This window comes from Neophocaena asiaeorientalis, unplaced genomic scaffold (assembly GCF_003031525.2).
Source record: "Neophocaena asiaeorientalis asiaeorientalis breed wild unplaced genomic scaffold, Neophocaena_asiaeorientalis_V1.1 scaffold444, whole genome shotgun sequence".
NCBI classification, from domain to species: domain Eukaryota; kingdom Metazoa; phylum Chordata; class Mammalia; order Artiodactyla; family Phocoenidae; genus Neophocaena; species Neophocaena asiaeorientalis.
Window position 1 is genome coordinate 490,764 of NW_020172466.1, and position 8,871 is coordinate 499,634.

The 8,871-nt window shown below is 50.0% G+C and overlaps 1 protein-coding gene and 1 pseudogene across 1 annotated transcript in view; one reads left to right on the forward strand and one right to left on the reverse strand.

The window, feature by feature from the left end:
• LOC112395083 (COP9 signalosome complex subunit 9 pseudogene) overlaps window positions 1–4,340 on the forward strand; it is a 9,908-nt pseudogene extending 5,568 nt beyond the window's left edge.
• Window positions 1–8,871, reverse strand: part of TSC22D3 (TSC22 domain family member 3) — a 58,226-nt gene that overhangs the window by 10,063 nt on the left and 39,292 nt on the right. The gene's annotated exons all lie outside the window — the stretch shown is intronic.

Sequence of the window (8,871 nt, forward strand, 5' to 3'; positions counted from 1 at the left end):
CAGTTGCCGGGGTTACTCTGAGTGGTATGTGAAGGACTTGGGACTATTGGCAATGCTTGGAAGACGAGAACCAGGAGAATCTTGCTGGGGACGCTGAGCCAGCAGACAAGGGGCCTGTGAAGAGGCCAGGGGCTCTGAGGTGCAGCACCTGACTCCCCTGTGGGCCCCGCTATAGAATGGGTGACCTCTGAAGTGGTCCAGGTTCCCTGGGGAACAAAACGACGGTAATAACGCCGGCCTCTTCAGGCGCGGGGGCTCCTGGGCCACGATGGGTGAGCATTATGAGCCTCCCAAGGCTCTCACATTGTACGCCCGAGGCCCTTGTTTAACTCACAGCGGAGCTATTCACCGTGGGCTCACTTGAGGTAGCTCCTTGATCCTCTGTTGTGGGACTCTATGACTTGTGAGGAAAGGCTCTGTAATTGCAAAGGGCCTCTGGCTCTCCAGCCGCCTCCCCCCTCCCTTGGGTTTTCTGGATGGAAAGAAGGCAGCCCAGCTGAGGTGGGGGGCGGTGGCAGGAAGGGGCAGGGGACACACTAGTCAGGAGAAGAGAAAGAAAGGAGAGAAACAAGGCAAGCTTCTCCCTGGGGGCACCCCACCCAGCCCCAGCCATGGGAACAGAGCCAGGTAGCTCAAAGGCCTGCGGGGAGGGGTTAAGGAAGGCCTCCAGCCCGGTTTGAGAATTGCTGACAAGGAATACACACACCTTATCAGGAAGAAAGGGCGGCACACAAGCACGCACGCACGCACACACACACACACGTTTATGCAAACACCCGTTCAGCCTTTGACAAAGTCTAATTCACAGAGCTAGGCACGCAGAGGGCATCATTCCATCTCTGTCTCTCTCTCTCACCTGATGCCAGCTTCGTGACCCCCAAAGGGGTAGTAAAGCAATAGGACATGGCAAAGTGGCAAGGCAGGACGCTGTAGACCCAGTCAGAGTGTCACAAGCTGTGGCCTCTGCTCTCTCTGACATCCAGAGCTGGCTGTGTGCTGTGCAGGGGGCATAGGTGACAGGCTCTTGGGGGAAGCTTGGAGTGGAAGTCAGGTGGGCATAGGGGGAACCAGCTTGAAGCTTCACACTGTACACCGGGCACAGGAAGTGCTGGTGCCGCCAGGTCCACAGTTTTCAAAGATGTCAATCACACACTCAAATGAAAGAGAAATAAAAACAAGCACCATTTGTGTACAATCAATCATGTGAATGCCTAGGAAATGATCCCCATAGGCTCCTCACGAGGACAGCTCTAAAGAGAGCCAGTCCTGGCATAGATGTCACATGTGACTGACGACCTGAGAAGTGTGATTTGAACGGCACTGAGAAAAATTCCTCTCAGTCCAAGCTGTTTGCCTGACCGGACTACTGCAGTGCCTACAAACGTCACCCTCGGAGTCATACCTTTGAGTTATAATGGAATTCTTTACACTTTGAGGAATTAGGAAAGTTTTTTCTTCCAGTGCAAAAGCCCTGGGAGAGTACCACATTCTGCCACTATCAGCTACAAATACTTAAATAGGGATAAACTAAATTTCTGTAATACTTTCAACACAGTAGTCAGTGGTGGATCAGCATCAGAAGATGACTAAACACACAGCAGGTACACCTTGCTGGTGGGCTGTGGAGGGAAAGAAATGGGTCCAGGTGAGGAGAGTACGGATATCCTGGGCTCCAGCCCTAGAAAATCTAGTGGAATACATCCGTGGCTTGAGAAGGGTACTTTCAGGAGATGAGGATGCAGCTCTTCTGGCCCCAGTCCATGGAACTGCTTTTGGGAACCACTGGCCTACACGTGAGAGCCAAGACAGGATCTACCCGAAGACTCCCCAAAGTGCCACGGCCACCACGACCCACTCTGTGTGACACACGATGATGGGGCTCAGCATATTCTGAGCCTAACATTTAGTTCAGTCATCTCCTTCCCTGTCATGTTTGGCTACCTCTTTCCCTCTCACTCCTGAAAACTTGATCAGAACGTGAATGAGAGCTGCTATTAGAAAGATAACGCAAACTTGCTCTGATTTATAAATCAACCTTTGGCAAATTTGGCTTCTCTGTTATGAGGAACAGATTGCTTCTAAGACACTTCACAGCTGTCTGTGGGAACTCTTGGCCTGGGAGGTTGGAGGCGTGGGGGGCAGGTATCACAGGGCGGGAAGGGAGAAGAGGAGAGAGGGAGAGAACGGAGAGGGGCTGATTTTTCTCCAACAGCACAGTCTGGTCAGTTAAGATGCCCTACCTCCCTTCAACAAAAGCCAGCTCTCCTCCAGCCCTGTGGCTGTCCCTGCCTGGTCAAACGTGGATCCATTCCGAGGTTGGCTGGAGGGCTGTGACTCATTCCCCCCTCAGGAGCTTGCTGGGGCTGACTACAAAGACTTGCCAGGATCTCTGCAAATGTGCCCATCCCGTCCCTGAGCCAAGCCTTGCGCTCCCCTGCCCCTACCATCCGCATCCCATCGCATGGCTTGCAAGTGCCTCCTGGGCAAGGAGGGCGCCCCTGCGGCTCACTGACTCCCCTCTCCCAAGGGAATTCACTGCTCTCTGTGGTACGCATCCGGCCTGTGTTTCAGTATTTTATTTTATTTTATTTTTATGTTTAATTTACACTGCCTGCTAGGTTTGGGGCTTAAATAAACAAGGCTATGTTTCCCCCAAGGCCTGGACTTCCCGGTTGCCTGTCAGCAATAGAGTAACCCTTTTAACCTCTTTTCTTGCCCCTTGAGACACGCAGTGTTGGGGGTGGGATTGGAAGAGAAAGATACTTTGGGTCAAAAGCCTGGAAATTCTTAGTGCCAGCCTAAAATACCACCCCCTCGCTCTTCTCCACATGAATGTTAAGCCCCGAAGCTGCCTTAGCAAGTACAGACTTCCTTCAAAGGCCACTGCAAGACTGTAAGGGTTAAGGCACAAAAACGGAAAATTCAAAGTATTTGCATTGATTATTTGAAAAATCTACTTACAGATGTCTTTGTACCACCGAGCAAAGACAGAAGGGCCCAGGTCTTGGTGGGTGGAGCCTTGGCAGTGAGCAGCCTTAAAGGCCTGTAGACTGAGCAGAGCTCGGTGGGCCTGCCTGGGAAAGGCTTCCTGCCAAAGCTCATACACCTTAAAAAATAAGAGGAACACTGGCCCCTGTGTCCTAGGATAGAGCTCTAACAGCAAAGTAACAAATCCTGGTCAACAGTTCTGACATCCTGTTATTTGCTAAAACTAATAATACTGTGGCGTTTGTTGACAGAGTTGCAGAAGAGCTAAAGTAAACATGGAAACTGAGGAAAGGCCAAGTATAGACGGTTACTAGCTCAGCAGTTGAGAAAAGGGAGTTTCACAGACACTCCTTGGACATCTGGGGGCAGTGGGGCCTGAACACAGTTGGGAGACAACCCGGAGGCATCTGTCTTGTCACCAGGTGATTTCTCTCTAACAATAGGCTGCTGCAATAATGGGCTTGGCCCATGGAGCTGAGTCCTCAGACAGAGAGTAATGACAAGACGAATTGAGAGGGACTCTTCTAGTGTAGGAGTAGGTGCCAGGGTAGGTGCCCCCTGAGAAACGCAGCTCTGGCACCCATTCTAAATGAACTAGGTCAAGTGGGAAGAAAATACGTCAGAAGGCCAGAGTTCCTTTTCTACCTTACCACCAGGCCCCCAGAACTGCTTAGAAGGCTTCTAAACCCCCTATGCTGCTAGCTCCTCGTTCATGAAATGGGAATGATGCCCCCCTGCCCCACATAAACAACACACAAGGTGTATATGTTTATGGACTCCCCAAAGTCTGGAAATGGAGATAACATTGTATAGTTTTTGCAGACTGATGATGTCCTTGACAACATGTATATATGTGCCTATGTTTCCAGACATGGTGGATATCCTATAGGCGGCATAGCTGAGTTCTTCAGGTAGTAAAAAGGGCCACGTGAATGCGATATGTGCCGTGATGAGTAAGGGCCCTGGTCCTCAAATGCTGTTGGCAAAATGGCTCACCAAACGAGCAGTCCTATCAATGCTGTTTCAAAGTCCAGCATTTCTAACTTCCTGTCCAGTTCCAGTTTGTTGTTTCCATGATTTCACAAGTTATGGATTCTGCCTATGGGGAGGGGCATAGTTTGAGGGACTGATGTTCAGATGGAATCAACATTCAAAATTTAGTGTCTTGACAGGCGGAGGTGAAGCAGGAGGTAGACGAGATGTTTCCCGAGGGTGCCGGGCCCTACATGGATCTGGACGAGGCAGGGGGCAGCACAGGGCTCCTGATGGACTTGGCAGCCAATGAAAAGGCAGTTCATGCAGACTTTTTTAATGATTCTGAAAATCTCTTTGATGATGATGATATCCAGTGAGGTGTGTCTGGCGGTGTGTTTGCTCAAGCTTTGCCATGCAGTGGTGTGGCGGATCTCCTCAAAGGACAATTTCAGATGGTTCCAGAGAACTTGTGGAAATCACTTAAAATTAGGAGATGGTTAACCAAGAAAGAGAAGATGGCTTTAACCATCTGGATGAGGCCTGTTAATCTCTGAATGTGGCCAACTTTTGTCCTTAACTTCAATTTTAAAAAGTGATGTTATTAAAAAAAAAATTTGCGTCTTGAAGGTCTTAGCAATCCTTCCCTCACAGAGGACTTGTAACTTGCATAAAGTTTTGGCCTTGAGAGCTTCTCCAATGGCACAGTCAGTAATCAGCAGGACCCCTAGTCTTTCAAGCAGGACTGAAGGCACAGCGAGATAAGATCATGACCACTGGAAGCGGACAGTGCAAATGGTCTCAAGTGAGCAGTGATTGGCTTTCTAGACTAGAATACAAGCTCTTCGAGGGCAGGGGCTTATCTTATTCATCACGGCACCCCCAGAGTCTAGACTAGTGCCTGGCACACAGTCTCAATGCCATAAACATGTGCTTAATAAGTAAAGAGAAGGTTTAGATAAGTATTAGAACTTGGCTAATGGCCTCCACAGGGAAGAACTACAGGCAAATTCATGAATTTGCCTCCTGTTAACATGTTAATTTGGGGACACTCATTGTACAAGAGCAACTCTGCAGTTAAAAACACGGAAGACTGGTGAAAATCAAACATACTTGGAAAACCCAACACAAACACAATTTAATTGAGTAAGTGGCCACTAATGACCTGGAACCAAGGCCCGACCTCTTCAATAAAAGGGATAATTCACCCGTGTGTGTGCTCCTGGTTCTGCACTAATGCTGGGACTTTGCTCAGTTCCCATCTTTAGCTGGAGGGGCTGGGTCAGTTGGGAACAGGGCACCCACAGGGAGCAGTAGAGGATGATGAAGCCCAGGAGGAGGGCAGCCAAGTCTCAGCTGGCAGTAACATCAAAGAGGGATTTCAGGCTAGCAAGCCTGATTCTGAGCAAGTGACAGCCATATAACTGGAACGATGCGGTGGGGGTGGGTTGCAGATAAAAAATCCATCCTGACTAAAAATACCCTGATGACCGTCAACATAAAGGAAATTCTCACCATTAATGTCATCCTTGGGTTTGAAGTCTTGAGGGTCCCTGTTAAAATGAAAGGTCTTTCTCAGAAGGGGAACTATTTAGTTTTTCTCCGGAAAGGAACATGATGACCTGCTCACTGTGGTCCGAATAGTTGGGGGGCTTCTGGGAGAAGTGACCCAGGCTGACTAAGTATATAGACTAGGGGGGTACTGCCTGGGGTGGGCCATACAATGGGTCCTGGCTAACTGGTGGCCTTAGGCTTTCAGGGGACAGGCAAATGTGCCCAAATATTCCTGGACTCACTGTAAAGAAACCAAACTGCCTGAGTGGGCAGCTTTGAGTAGCAGAGTTTATGACAAAGGAGATTGTTTTCTCCTGCTCTTCTTGGTAAACACAAGCAAACTGTTCTGAAGAGGCGGCGAGGAGCAGTAATATATATATGTCCAAGCCCGACTGGGGGTATCTATCTTCAGTGCTTTCCCGTCCGGGGAATCTTGTTTGCATATGCTCATCAAAGCATCCTCCCTGGAAATCTCCTCCTCAAGTCCTACTGACTCACTGATAAGTTGGCATAGGTGAGAAATGGAAGGCTCTGTGACTGATAAGGGGTTGATGGGTTCTCCTTCCCCGTGGTAATTTCTTTTTACCAAGAGCCTCCTGTTGACCCAAAGGAATGAGTCCAGTGGGGGAAATGCCAGGCAGGAGGTCAGGTTGCTGGGGGGAGCTTTCTTTGGCCATTTTCCACCAGTCTCTGTTGGCAGTTGCCTTCTCTGCCTGTGTAGCAGGCGACCCTGGCGGCAGACACAGTACTCACACCAGAGCTGGCCAGGGCAGCCCTTGCCCCTCAGCACCCCTCTTTCTTGCCCTTGTAAAACTGGCAAAACCTCAGCCCCAGAACCCCACTCTAGCTTGACCAGGTGATGGCCAACTGCTTGATACCAGGCAGAGCTGGGCCGATGGAGGGAGGCAGGGGAGTAGGGCTGGGCAGGTTCCCCCACCCCCGTGGCTCTGTTGTGAGGTGCTGACAGCTGAGAGAGGACCTGAAACCAGTTAGCCTGGGGCTCCCAGCCAGCAGTGTATTTTCATCTTGTTTTGACTGGGACTGTCCTCCTCTGTGTAAACACGTCCATGTCAAGGGGAAGAAAATGTAGAACAGCTTAAAATAGGTGGGTGGAATGCATCCCACCCATGAATCACCAGCTCAGGGAATGCCCTGCAGGTAGGCCTTGCTTTAAGCAAACCTGACATATGAAAACCTTAATTCAACAAGAGGGTAGCGATGCACCGCTATTAGGTCTTGACCTATCACTGAGAGATCTCAAAGCCACATCTGGTCCAAATAATAACTTCAGTAGCTCCCATGTACTGATTACTTAGCAGGCACTGTGCTAAGAGTATATTCATTAGCCTTTTGAACGTTGTCAAGAGTTATGGATAACTGATAGTAGGAATTGGGTATCGTATTATCATTAAGCCCATTTTGTGGATGAGAAAACTGAGGCCCAGACAGGTTAAGTGACTTGCCTAGAGTTACCTAGCTCGTAGTGGCAGAGGAGAGATGTGAACCTCTGGGGTGTGATTCTAAAGCTCCAGGCTGTCTCTAGCTGGGCATTTAGCTTTGTCTTGAGATTTCTAGGCAGGGCTGCATTCTTGGCATGAATGTCCATTCGTGCTGAGCCCCCTTCATCACAGTTTGCAGGGGAATGATTAACAGGCCTTTATCAGGGTTAGGTTGGGGAAGCCCCCCAGGTGGGGGATGGTTCTTGCCACTGACTAAAGGATTCCCATAAGGGGGGCCCCCCTAGCATGCCAGGATCGGACAGATCTGCATTTCATTTCAGGCCTGGCAGACTGTTTAAGGGCAACTGCTTGACCAGACACAGGGAAGTCCCCTCCTAATTGCAAGTAAGTACAAACTACTCGACACCAGGCTGGGGTAGGGACAAAAAGACTCAGTATAATCCAGTATAAGGAAAGACCAAATGTAAACATGTATTTTGAAAAAAAATGTCACTGATCACAATGTTGGTGCAGGGCTGGCCCCCAGGCTAAACTGTGAAGTAGGAGTGTGTCTTCAGAACCTTCCTGCTTCCTTTTTGGGTACCTTCTTCCTGCCTGTCCCTGCAGGTGATCTGCGCCCTCCTGCTGCCTAGGGTTCCATGGGGCGCCTCACTACTGTTTGCAGCTGCCTGTCTTCCCTAGCAATGCCCCCTTTAAGGGGGACTCTTAGTCTCCCTCCCCCAAATCATAAGTACCCAGCCCATCTTAAAGGACAAATTGGGAGATGTGTTTGTGTAAGTGATAAGTAGTAGCTTAACAGGTTTTCCCCAGATCATGGGGCTCTAACCCTTAGATTTCAGTCAGTGGTACAATTTTAGGCATGGGCGGGGGGTGTGGAGGTGGGCAGAGAACAAGCTGGGTGGGAGCAACAGTGGGAGGGGGGGAGACTGCTCATCAGTGACCTTCAAATCTTGCCAAGTAGGCCATGTGCTCCTGTCAAGTCTGGGTCTGCGTGGAGGGATAAGCGCTCCACCCTTACACTCATGCTGTATTGTTTCCAGAGCATGGTAGACAGGGCACTGGGATAAAAGGAGACAGGAGTCTGGCCTGGTTTTGCCTCTGGCTACCAGAACAACCTTGGAAAAGTCTCATAACCACTCTGAGTCCCAGTTTCCCCTAAATGTAAAATGAGAGGATCAAGGCTGCGAATTTATAGTTATTTGGGGGCTTATTTGATGAATGATACCCCCATTTAGACTGGGAGCTCCATGAAGCCATATACCAAGGGCCTATAACAGTGTATGGCACATAGTAAGTGCTCAACGAATGGACTAATTGAATGAAGGAAGGAAGGAAGGAATGGCAAAAGTGACTTCTAAGGTTGCTGCCAGTTCCAACAGTCACAGCCTTGATGTCCTCAGATGCAGCTCTTTACAGCTGTGCCTCTGAGTGGAGAGGCCCAGGCCAAAGGCTGGGTTAGGCCTTCAGGCCCTTGCCCTCAGGACCAAAAGGTACAGGGGCAGCCTGCACTGCAGAGGGGCAGGCTCTGGGACCGAAAGCAGTAGGCAAGAGCTTCTGGGAGGCCCACGAGGCTTGCAGGATGCTGGATGGGGTGGGGGTGTGGTAAGGAATGTAGGAAGGGAAGAGTCGGTCAGGAGAAGTCAGGAGAGTAACTTTTACACAGTTTTCTGTAAAACGGGAAGCTGAGATAAGAGAGACTTGATGGGTGTCTGGGCTGAGGTAGGAAAAGTGCCGAGTTGCATGGTGACTCAAGGTCAGGAGCTGGAATGGGGCCCAGAGCTCTCAAGCCTCTGCTCACCCCCTTGGGACTGGCCTCTGGCTCCAGGCCAGCTCCCTGAATAGCTCCCCTCCCCCACTCAGCCGTCCACAATTCCAGATTCTTACGCCAACCTGCTTC